Source organism: Mustela nigripes, chromosome 4 (assembly GCF_022355385.1).
Source record: "Mustela nigripes isolate SB6536 chromosome 4, MUSNIG.SB6536, whole genome shotgun sequence".
Classification (NCBI taxonomy): Eukaryota; Metazoa; Chordata; class Mammalia; order Carnivora; family Mustelidae; genus Mustela; species Mustela nigripes.
The window spans coordinates 63,558,715-63,572,302 of record NC_081560.1 but is presented as its reverse complement, the minus strand read 5'-3'; positions in this window follow the sequence as shown (position 1 = coordinate 63,572,302).

Sequence of the window (13,588 nt, the reverse complement as noted above, 5' to 3'; positions counted from 1 at the left end):
GGAGATTATGCTGAGTGAAATAAGTCAAGCAGAGAGAGTCAATTATCATATGGTTTCACTTATTTGTGGAGCATAAGGAATAACAGAAAGGACATTGGGAGATGGAGAGAAGTGAGTTGGGAAAAATCAGAGGGGGAGACAAGCCATGAGAGACTGTGGACTCTGAGAAACATAGATAAAAAATAAATCTCTATTGATTGATTTTATTGGTTCTTTTTCTCTGGAGAACCCTACTTAATACAGAGGTAAAGACTACTTCTCATGTTTGTGCTTACAGAATGGAATTAAATGCCTTGAAATTAATAGATGATTCATAAGTGCGTGGTTATGTGTTGCTTTCACTACCAAAAAAAATGTTATTGTACTGTATACTTTTTTTTTAGATTTTATTTATTTATTTATTTGACAGGCAGAGATCACAAGCAGGCAGAGAGAAAGGCAGAGAGAGAGAGAGGGAAGCAGGCTCCCTGCTGAGCAGAGAACCTGATGCAGGACTTGATCCCAGGTCTCTGAGATCATGAGCTGAGCCAAAGGCAGTGGCTTAACCCACTGAGCCACCCAGGCACCCTGTATACCTTTTAAAAAGAAATCACCCTACTTAACTGCTTCCTCTCTTGTGATATACTAAATACAAAAGTACTGCATCAATTATAACATGCTATGGGAAGAACAACGAATGACTAGTCATCACTGTCTTCTTGGAAACAACATATAGGTAAAGATAGCAGTGAAAACACCATAATATGTCCCCAGGAAGAGTACACTAGAAAAGTGAAAGGACTGTAATTTCTTAAAAGTAATGGTATGCAGTGGAGAGAGCCCTCCACTGGGACTCAGAAAAACACTCTTCCTGTTTTTCTAACACTCTGACACCCACCAGCTGTCTAACCTTGGTCAGGCCCCTACCAACTGTGAGCTTGACTTCATCTTCCCTAACGTTTGATGATTCAGTTATAAGATTCTACTACAGACTCTTAAATGTAACTATAATGAAATGAACAAAGCTTAATAGAAAAAAAAAAAAAAAAGGGGGAGGCATGGATTTAAGAGAAAAGAAAAAAGAAAGAAAAGACAAAAAGAACTTTCACTCTGTCCCCAAATATAGAAGGTCAGATTCATGAGTTCAAGTAAATAAAACAGAAGTAAATTATTACTGTTCATATTCCTTCAGATTCAAACATAGCCTACAGGGCCCAACACATGCTTACATGACAAAAATACAGTTTACTATCTAGATATTTCTTTATTGGAAAATGGCATTTATTCCTTCCTCAAAGAAAATGGACATCAAAAATTACAGAGACCTAATTTAAAAACTATATGCCAAGAAGGTTAAAGCCTCAAAGAGAGGAAGATAACATTATAGAAATACTAACAGAAACAGACCAGGTTTAGCAAGGAATCAGCCATCTTTTTTTTTTTTTTTTTTTTAATTATTATTTGAAAGAGAGAGAGACCAGGAGCAAGGGGAGGAGCAGAGTGGGAAGGAGAAGGACAAGCAGACTCTATGCTGAGAGCACAGCCCAGTGGGGCTCATGACCTGAGCTGAAACCAAGAGTCAGGAGCTCAACTGACTGAGCCAACCAGCCTTCCCCTCTACCCAAAATTCAGTCATCTTTATGTAACTTGAGAGCCCCTGATTCCTCAAGTGCCTAATCTAACCAGGAGCCCAAGTATTAAAAAAGGAAAGACTTTAAGTATTTCCTAAGTTCCACGATCCTACAATCACTATCAAATGCATCTACATTCAGAGCCATTCTTTTTTTATATTAACTGTTTACATCATTATTCCTAAGCAGCCAAGAAAGTTGTGCTTTAAATTATTGGACTCCATCTTGATTTCAAGAAGCAAGATGGAAATGGTGATTTAAAATGGGATTTCAAAGAAAATAGATCATAAAAATCCTCATTACACACACACACACACACACACACACACACACACAAATTTAACTATGTACAGAGAAGGATGTTAGATTTTTGTGGTGATCATGTCACGATTTATCTAAATATTGAATCATTATCTTATATACCTAAAACGAATGTAACATTATATGTCAACTATCCCTCAATTTAAAAAAAACAAAAACAATAAAAATAAAGTGACATTTCCAGAAAGAGAATGTTCAGAATATAAATCTAACTCTATCCCTCCCAAAATTACACTTGGAGTTGGGACAAAGTGATTTTTTTTTTTTTTTCCTTGAGAATAACTCCAATTCCATGAAGCAGCACATACCCTAGGATAAAGTATGGATAATATGCATGGCTCAAAACCTCTCTTCTTTCCCAATGAAGACAAAAGGAAATAAACTGGGGTAGTGAGCAGTGATAGAGATTACAAAGTCTGTAGACACAAAGAGAATAAGGTATGAAGGAAAGCATGGAGAAAAGACAGAGTAGATTTCAAAGCCTACTCTGTTAGAATCAGCTTTAAGAAAGAACTAAATTTCCCTAAGTCAGTCAGAGAAAGACAATTATCATATAATCTTCCTGATATGAGGAAGTTGAGAGGCAAAGTTGGGAATTAGGGGGTAGGGAAGGAAAAAAATAAAACAAGATGGGATTGAAAGAGGGACAAACCATAAGACACTCAATCTCACAAAACAAACTGAAGTCGCAGGGGGCAGGGGTGGGGGGAGTAGGGAGAGGGTGGTTGGGTTATGGACATTGGGGAAGGTATGTGCTATGGTGAGTGCTGTGAAGTGTGTAAACCTGGCGATTCACAGACCTGTATCCCTGGGGCTAATAATACATTATATGTTAATAAAAACATTTTTTTAAAAAGGAAATAAGTGCTTCTTATGCATCAAAATTCCTGGAAATGAATGCAGTGATTTAATATGTAAGATACAAAAAAAAAAAAAAAAGGAACTACATTTCCCAAATCACCTTTCCTTAATTTGGTGGAAGTTCATTCACTCTTCACTCTATCTTGGAACTGATCATTTGCTTAGCAATATGTGGAGAGAGGCTATTGTGGTCTTGAACAGCCCTAAATGTCTATAAGAGGAAAAAAATATTAGTCATGACTTTCTTGTTAAGCTGCCAAGAGCACACCAAGACTTTTAAAAATGTCATTGCCCAGCTTTCTACTTACCCCCAGAGACTCTTTAGTACAGTGAGGAAGGAATACACTGTATCACATTCATCATACCTAAAGCTATTCAACCACAGTGAGGTCAAAAACACCTGAAAAGAAATGGTGGGTCCCAACTGAGTATTATAGCAACTTAAACATCTCAGAGAAGCCAAAGGAATCACAGAACGTTGAAAGGTAACATCCATTTTGTGCTTCCAGTGGATCTAATTAACTTCAATAGCTTTGATAAATAGTTTTTTTTAATATTTTTATCTGGATAATATTTGTAGATGGACCTGGTATCATATAAAACAAAATTTAATTAAAATACCTTTATTAGGCACAATCTATAAGTTTTAAATCAAACAAAGTATAAATCATCACTGCTACATGCTTGCATGCCTCTAGGTATATGTGATAACATGAGTTGAGAGGAAAGGTATTAGTTACAGGAACATTGAAATAATAAATTTATTAACAAAAAGAAAAGTGATATATGAATGTGTCATATTTCAAATAGAAAGAGTAAATAAATATTTTACTATACACTGAGCACATCAGACCCATTATTAAGCTGTATTTAACCACATCCTCTTATGTTGTTATTTTCCAGGCACAGCAGTTCTTTGAAATCCTATTTGATGTGCTGGCCTATAACATTTGACCACACTTACAGCACAAGTGTAAAATCAATTTTCTGTTCTCCCATTTATCTCTGTACTGATGTTAGTTGGCTCTCTAATGGAATGACTCTTCTGGAGAGGTAGTTATTTTACTTCAGAGTGGCATTTCAGAAGCCTTAAATGGGCTGAAGAGATGGCATGTGACCTTTAGGAATATTTTAGTTCTACATTTCTTTGAAAAAGAACTGTTTAACCCTGTGTATGTTATTACACTGCTGATGCTTCTTCTGTTCCTCTTCGTATTCACTATACTGTTAAGAAAATTTGGTCTCCTGTATGTGAGAACAAGGTGTGGAATTTTAGTACCCGTTAACCTTGGTACTTAAATCTCTTTTTTTTAACATTTTATTTATTTACTTGACAGAGATCACAAGTAGACAAGAGAAATAGGCAGAGATGGGAGAGAAGCAGGCTCCCTGCTGAGCAGAGAGCCTGATGCAGGGCTCGATCCCAAGACCCTGAGATCATGACCTGAGTCGAAGACAGAGGCTTAACCCACTGAGCCACCCAGACACTTAAATCTTAATTGAAAGGGATAATATCACAATTACACTATGTATGTAATGATCCAATTTCCTGATTACAGTTTCTTTAAGCACAATATCATGTTCCTAACCTTGCTTATGATAGTCTTTTTAAATTGATGGGTAGTTAAATACCAAATAATCCTCACGAAAAGGAAATAATTTTTAGAATGCCTTATTGTGGCTAATCTAACATCTTTTTTTTTTTTAAGATTTTATTTATTTATTTGACAGACAGAGATCACAAGTAGGCAGAGAGGCAGGCAGAGAGAGAGGAGGAAGCAGGCTCCCTGCTGAGCAGAGAGCCCGATGTGGGACTCGATCCCAGGACCCTGAGATCATGACCTGAGCCGAAGGCAGAGGCTTAATCCACTGAGCCACCCAGGCACCCCTAATCTAACATCTTTTGAGGACATGTTCATTAATCATCTTACTCTAAAAAACCAGGATTTTTAGTTTTCACAATACTGAAATATTTTCCATGTATTTTTACCTCTTACATCATCCATATTTTCTTCCTTAAACAAATAGCTATTTAATTTTATTTTCAATTGAATATTATTTATAAAATCTTAATGTATAGTGTCTTACTATAATTTATTTATCTAATTTGAGGAATCTTGAGATGTTACTGATTTTAGCATTTTTAGTTGATTTTCTTTTATAGTTATACTTTATCTCTTAAAAAAATCACTGTATAATTTTTTTAAACTCACTTCTAACAGATGTAATCTCTGAACATTTTTATCTTTACTACACATAACTACACTTTCTAAATCCCACTCTATTATTCCAAAAGGTGGCTTTACAAAAAACAAACTCCTTCATATGGGAGCACAGAGTCTAAGTATTAAACTTTAGAGTTAGACAACATACATTGTAGAATGTTCAGCATGATTATAATTGTTTAGTTCCTTTTTCAAAATGTAAATAATTCGTAATGACAAAGGGCATGGGGAAGGTTTTTGACACTAGAACAACAAATGCATCTATTAGATCTTCCTTTTGTGCTCTTCCAGGAAGACTGCATTTTGTCCTTCTGTTTTAAAGTCACGTAAAGTGACCATATTGGGTTCTACAAAGCATACACCCAGTACTTTAAATATCCTTTGTATATTCTTTACATATCTGTATCCATAGGCCTACTTTCTTTCTTTTTTTTTTTTCTGAAGATTTTGTTTATTTATTTGTCAGAGAGAGAGAAAGCACAAAAACGGAGAGTGGCAGACAGAAGGAGAAGCAGGCTCCCCACCAAGCAAGGAGCACTCTATCCCAAGATCAGATCATGACAACCAATTGAGCGACACAGGCATTCCTAGACCTACTTTCCTAATCAAGAGAAAGAGGTAAATTTTGTCCCTGGGGAGTTAAAAAAAAGGTGAAATATATCATGATTTGGACCCTCTGTGGGGACAACCAACTCACCCCCAACTGAGACATTTCATATAGGTAAAATTTTACCAAAAAAAAAACCTCAAAAGGAAAATAAATGACCCAGGCAGAGAAATCTATTCTAGACAATGAGAAGGAGATAGAGATGGAGATACATGGTTTACTTGGCCACAGGCAGATAGACTTGTAGTCCAATGTCCTAAACTTCTTTCCCTCTCCCTACTTCTGACCAGGCCAAACCCTGTATCTTTTTTTTCTTTTTAAGATTTTATTTATTCATTTGACAGAGATCACAAGTAGGCAGAGAGGCAGGCAGAGAGTAAGCAGAGAGCCCCATGTGGGGCTCGATCCCAGGGCCCTGAAACCATGACCTGAGCCGAAGACAGAGGCTTTAACCCACTGAGCCACCCAGGCGCCCCAAACCCTCTATCTTAAAACTTGGAGAATTCTGCTTTACTTTTAGGAAGCCAGGCAACTAAATCTTTTCAAGTAGTATGCAGGATCAATCCGCTAGGACTAGCCACTAGTGGGAGATCATCCCAATGGAGGCAAGAACACTCAACAGTAGATTCTCAAGGGTGGTAAACCCTAGGAAACCAGATTTGGGACTTTGGGCTTATAATTAACACATGCAATAAAATATTTTATTGCAGGACATTCACCATTAAGATTACGGGAGAAAAAGAAGTGGCATGCCTTACTGAGATAACCTATTAATGATTTGTTCTTTAGTTTTATTTTTTTATGTGTATTGTAAGAATTATTCTAGTCTTCCCAGCAGGTGGAGGTTATAGTTTCTCTCCCCACCTTGGTATTGGTTTCTAAAGTAAAGCAGATTTCCTCCTTCCCATGTGCCATATGGGTGACGTGGGGTAATCTTTCATATGGTGCTTAAACAAGAGATTACTTACACCACAGCTTTTACTTAAAAAGAACTCTATTGACACCTTGAATTCTCTCCCTTCCCTCCCCATCTGGATCATGCTCAGCTTATTTGAGTTTGTACTAATTTCTAAAGTTGATAGTTGCTTAACGCTATGAATGGCAAAACATGTAACTCCCCTCAAGTATCTAAGCTCTCACTTCTCTAAGGTTATTTACAAATCAATGCTACATAAAACAGATTGGGAAAAACTTGAGCAATTTCATTTATGAAATCATACTTTGAGTTATCTAGGCTTTTCATCTGTTCTTGGAAATTTTAGGAGTTAGAATTTTATAGGGTTTCTAAATTTTTATGTCCAATCATCAAGCAGATTAGTGCTCAATTCATATTATATAGGAGTATATTGAATATAATATATATGTATAAGAAGAGAAGCACTTTGAGAATCCTTATGAAAATTATGGTGGCTTTACTAAAAGGCTTCAGCGTATTCATTCATAAGGAAACTATAGTAATGTTAAAATAGGATTATTAAATACAAAATTTATGGTCAAGAAGTAAATATTTATAATATACTGTTTTGCTTTGTTTTGTTTTTTAAAGTGGGGGTAGGGACAGAAGGAAAAGGAGAGAGAGAATCTCAAGAAGACTCCATGCCCAGAGAGGAGCCCACTGCAGGGATTCATCTCATGACCCTGAGATCCTGACTTGAGCTGAAATCAAGAGTCAGATACATAACAAACTACAGTATACTGTTAATGCTGGTGTTAGAATATTATTAGGACTTAAAACAGATTCTTAAAATAGCATATTTTACTTCAGTATTTCTAATTAGCACCAATGTTTATAAGATTTTCCATCATTGTAACTGGGGTCCATATGACTAAAAAGGGTAGAATACATGACAAATTCTGTCATTCTTATGGTCTCATTAGAAATGAGAGCAGGGACATTGACCATTGCATTGAAGGCTTAATTCCCAGCTCCCAGAAAAGTACCTCACATATAACAAATGTTCAATAAACAGTCATTAAATAGATGAACATGCAATCTGTGATGACCAACTCACATTATGCAGCCTTATTAATATTAGTGACAAAAATTATTAGACAAATTAGATTGTCTCTGATTTGACCTAATAGGAAAATCATGGCCTTCTATAAATACCCTATATATTTTCTTTATTCAAGCTTTATTACGAAAGACTTGAAACAGAATAAAGAACTGTTTTCTATTATAAAAAGTCCATGTGGAGAAAAAATAAACCTTGTAAGGATGAACACCTTTTTAGAATTATTATTATTATTATTGTATTTTTTACCCAAAGCATTCCTCAAATACATGCAAATATTTGCTGCTAACAATTTATGTCACATACTTCCTACTTGGTGCAATGCATTTAAATATAAAAGCATCATAGTTATTGTCTGATTTTTCTTTCCTTTTTACAATATCCTAAATTATGTGAAAATATCATTTGGCCAAAGTTGTATTTCCAATCTCATTTTTGCTCTTTATATAACATAGCCATCACGAAGCAAATAAGCCCTGTACAGAAGATTGAAAAATGCTTATCAGTTTAACAAAAGCACAGGACTTGATTTACAAAGTCAGAGACACATTTCTTTTTATTATAAAACAGAGGAAGTCAAGCCTGTACATTATGGGGAGGTTGAGTTCCTGCTTATGTAGTTGCTAGAAATCTAAGGAGCCCAGTGACAAGTCTTCCAGATACACTCAGCTTGAGATCATTACATGAAACTTGTTTATTGTACCAGCATAATCTTCCCACTTCTTGTTACCTTTTTTCTTCTTTACTTTTTACAAGAAACATTCAAATGAATCAGAAGTGTACTTATTAGATGACACATTTGAACTTCTTACAAATCAAAGCAATAGCTGAAAATTTGAATATTTACATTTTAATACAATAATATGAAATTTCAAGATAAACCAGATTTTAAGATCCTGAACAGTACATTTTTTATAATAAGAACATTACTTAAGTGCCTAACTGTAATCTTACAAAATGTGCTATTTTCTATTTATTATACCTAAAGACCTTTTGTTGTTCTAAACATTCTCTGTCTATGCAGTTATAAACGTCACAGAACACTTTTTACTAAAGTTTTCTAGAACTTAGAAAAATCCCAGTATTTGAAACGTCTCCATATGGTACACACACACACACACACACACACACGCATCAGTTATTTAAGGGCAAGTCAGACTGAAAGATCAAAAACAACTCCATGAAATTTCCCTATATCCCTTAAATCCCAAGGTGGAAAGCAGTTTTTCTAAGTCTGGGAGATAAGATAGACAGGGAAAAATGATTGTTTTATACTTATTCTCTGGAGTACAAATCAAGAATCCAAAAGCGGCCAGACACATAGTAATATTTCAACAGTATATTCGGCACAAAATTTGTTTAGCAAACATAGGCTTGATATGCTGAGTCTTTCAATTTTGCTGAGTAGTTAATGAGGCTCTCTAAAGGGATTTCTTGTACAAGGTTATAAACATAAACTTACCCCTTAGGATTTCCTCACTATAGCACCTCACATTCATAATTCTCAGGAAAGAAAGATTTTCACAATATGGTCTTTTGATATATTGAAGGGTGGATAGATTTTTTTTTTCTTAAAAAACCTACTATAACCATACTTTCACTGTTTAGCTTCTGTCCCTGGATTTTAATTTGTTGGCCTTTCTATGCATGTATTCCTAAAATGTGGTTGTAAGGAATTTTCTATCTAATTAAGACTAGAGTTTTTCAACTTTGTCATTATTGCCATTTGGGGAAGGATAATTCTTTTTGTGGGGACAATGCTGTGCAGTCTACACTGTTTAGCAGCATAGATGCCCTCTATTACCTAGATGCCAAGGGTAACCCCTTTTCCAATTATGACAAGAAATGTCTCTAGACATTACCTAAAATGTCTGTTGAATTGTGCATTGAAACTGCTATCAGAGAACTGTTCTTGGGGTGCCTGGGTGGCCCAGTCAGTTAAGCATCTGCCTTTGACTCAGGTCCTGATCTCAGGGTCCTAGGATTGAGTCCTGAACTGGGCTCCCTGCTCTGCCCCAACCCCTGCTTGTGCTCGCTCTCTCTCTCTCTCTCTCAAATAAATAAATAAAATCTTTAAAAAAAAAAAAAAAGACTGTTCTTAACAGTGATTGGATGCATGACTTTGGGTGGAGTTGGAGGTGTGTGATGTTGTTAGATGAGTAATTAGTTCCAAGACATCTGCAGATGACTCTGATCTGTTTTATATTTTTTCTCTTAAAAATATCAATGTATTTGTTTTTATTGTTTTAATCTGTCCTTGTAATGAAAGATACATTAGAACAGAATCAACTAATCAATGAATATGGTCACACATTTACAAAGGCACAACAAAATACACAACAAGACACTTTCTTTAATAAAGGAGAACATATGGGCAGAACTATAAAACATGGTATTGTTAGTACATCTGACTGAATTTTACAAACTTCTGTAGTTGTGGTATGCCTTATTTCTAAATAACAACTAAAATCCAGTCCTATGTTATAGCCAAATGGAATCTTTAAGAAATCAGTAGAGTCATTTATTTAAAATATCCCCAGGAATAAAGAGTTAGAAGAGTTAATGTACTCAATGCACCATTACTTCTCAACCTCCTTCAACAAAAAGGAAATTAGTTATTGGTATAGTATAGATATTTCAACACAATATAATAAATAAATGTACAATAAATGTACATTATACATATAATTCTAAATGTAATTGAATAAAGTAATTTTGTTTCTAAAGCAACAGAGTTGTCTATCAATCAGTTTAAATATATTGTATTTTACACAGCCCTAGTAAAGAATAAAGGATAAGAGTTATAACTTGCATAATTTTTAAGCGCTCTCCAGTGAGAACCTCCTGGGAACTGCTGCCACCTGTTGGTCATAGACTACCATACATGAGATCATGTCCCCAGCTGCTAGAAATTCTGTATACATATTAGGCATTCTACTATGGCCATTTGCACTTATCAATATTTATGAATATAATTTTTATCACCTGCAGTCTAATTACAATTTATTAACATAGTTAGGATGTACATTATGGTACAGTTTGCATATGATTTAACTTATAAAAAACTGCTCCAAAAATGACTAGGATTTTTAAAGAGTGAGACCTTGCTTGTTATTAGCTAGTATCAAAAAGCAGGTAGGTACAAAGTGGTATAGTGGGTCACAGAATATTTCTATAACAGTCCCTTGATATTCAATCATGGCTTTAACAAAGCCGATCTTATTAACCTGTGCAAAGATGACAATAACTGTTTCATTGTAGGAAATTGTTGTCAAACTAACAATTTAGCTGTGGAAACAGATATAATGATATAAACAAATTAGAAATAGTAAAACTAATTTTAAGAGTTTTAATGAAATCACTCTGTCTTCATTCATAAAATCAGTAGCATCAGGAAGGATTCCTAAATCACTGGACCCAGTGAGTTGTTTCACTGTGGCTGAGGGTTGCAGAAAGAAGTGGAAAAGAGTTTCTCAGATTAACATTGTGCAGACAGCCGAAGTAGCTAATGGTGTGAAAAAATCATGACAGACCCAGCTCTTAACAGTGACTTAAACACTTAAAAGCTGAGCAACCTTCTTCAAGTCTCTTAACTTCTTAAGGACTGTTTTCTCTTCATTCAGTATCAAGAGGGATACTAGACTCAATGATATTTAAGTTCCTTTTAAACCATAATATTCCACTATTCCACATAAGTCCCAATAGTAATTTCATGTTTAGAAATTATCATGATCATTATTCTTGTCACTTTCTTAAAAAATCTAAATCTTCCTTTTAATCTCATTGATGACTATGAGTATACAGGGAAATAAATGATACAGAAAAATCTATTATATCATCAAAAACAATGTAAAGAATAAACACAAATAAAAACTCAGTTAAGAAGAAGAAAAGGAGATTTTTTAAAAATATCGCACAGGGATACCTGACTGGCTGAGTCAGTAGAGCATAAAATTCTTGATCTCAGGGTTGTAAGTTCAAGCTCCACAGTGGGTGTAGAGAGTACTTAAAAAACAGATCTTTAAATAGATAAATAAAAGATCTCACAAAACAAAATACATGACAATAATGTACTTTGGAATGAAATAAATATGATTGAAAAGATGATAGATGCTGAAGATATCAACTGTATAAATGGCATTTCTTTATATAAAAAACACAATAAATAGAAGAAAAACAAATAACGGAATAAAAGGTTTAAATTTAAGTTTAAATAAAAAGTTTTAAGTTTTCCTATAAAACCACCCAGGAAAATGTTGATATACAACATCAAGATATACACTGCTAAAATTAATAGCCTTCAAGAACATTCCCTATAAAGGGAGTGATTGATTATAAGATACCATATCACACATTGTTTTTCTAACAAGCGAACATTATGTGTGATGGCATGTACCATATTTGGAGCTCCTGTTCTGTCCTAAAGGTCTTGAGTGGGTACCAGAGAATGAAAAGCATTTCCAGCTGATACGGGCTGGGAAGCAAATAAATGTAGGGCACTTAACCCTCACAGCTCCACAGATCCAGTGGGGATCTGAGGATGCGTGACAGCTCAGGATGCTTTATGTTGCCTCTAACAAGTACTAAGAGGGGAATCACAGTGAAGTTTCTGGGTTCCATGGGTGCCCTCGGAATCCCTGGCCCGGCCACTCTGCTGCTCCACCTTCCACCAGCCCCTGTGGATTCATAGTTTACTGTAAAGAGCTACGTGAGCATAAAAGAACTTGAAGTAAGCTTATAAGTGATTGCACCTAATATGTTGGCAGGAACTGAACTATTGGGGCCATCACAGTTCTCAGAAGTGGCACTAAGTGAAAAAAACAATCTCCCTAAAAGGTAGAATGTCAAGCAGAATATCTTGGGGTCTATTTTGTCTATAAAAAGATAAAACCAAAAGTCGGGATTTAAGGTTTCAGGGGCTAATTATATAACTAGTTGGCCAAGGACATTAAAGGAACAGTATTAGAACACCACTGTTAAAGACTTGTGGGAAAGGAGATATGGATAGTGTTTTAGTTCGGTTGACTATAACAAAGTGGCATAGACTGGGGACTTCAACCACAGACATTTATTTCTTATCATTCTAGAGGCTGGAAATCTAAGATCAAGGTACTGGCAGATTCAGGTATTGGTGATGGCCCACATCCTGGCCTGTAGGCAACAACCATCTCCTCTTTTTGTATGCGTAGAAAGAGAGAGATCTGTCTTCCACTGGTTATAGGGGCACTCATCCCATCATAAAGGTCCTACCTTTGTGACTTAATTTCAACTTAATCCCCTCCCAAAGGCTCCATCTTCAAATACCATCACTTGGGAGTTAGCAACATATGAATTTAGGGGAAGAACAAATACTCAGCTCATAACAGATAGACTTCTCACCCTCAATACAGTCTCTTACCAAGGAACTCACTTCAATGCAAAGGAAATAAGGTGACAGGTTGAAGCCTATGGGATTACTGGTCTTACTACATAAGCCACCCCCTATAGTAATCAGCTTTATATATGATGAAATGGCCCACTGAGGACCTGAAAGATAACACTTTTTAAGGATGGATTTCCATCCTGCATTGAATATATACATTGGACCAGTAACGAGAACACAGTAACATTTTCCCATAATTTGGATTCACGGATCTAGAAGAAAAAGGAACAACAGTACATATCTATTAGATATACCTAATGACCCTCATTAAACATTGTTCCTATTTGTTTGGCGTAATTTCCCAGTTTCTGGGATGAGGAAATCTCTCTTCTTCCCCCAGTATCTCAAACTATCAGCCCACCCCTGGGCACCACTGCTTAGGCACATACACAGTCATTTTCCTGAGTAATGCTATTGGAGCAGCTGATCTGAGGGGGTTCCCATACCAAGTAAATCTTATGTCCCAAACTATCCATTACCAGAACCTCAGAAAAACATTGTTTTTCTTTTCTCTAAATGATCAGTTC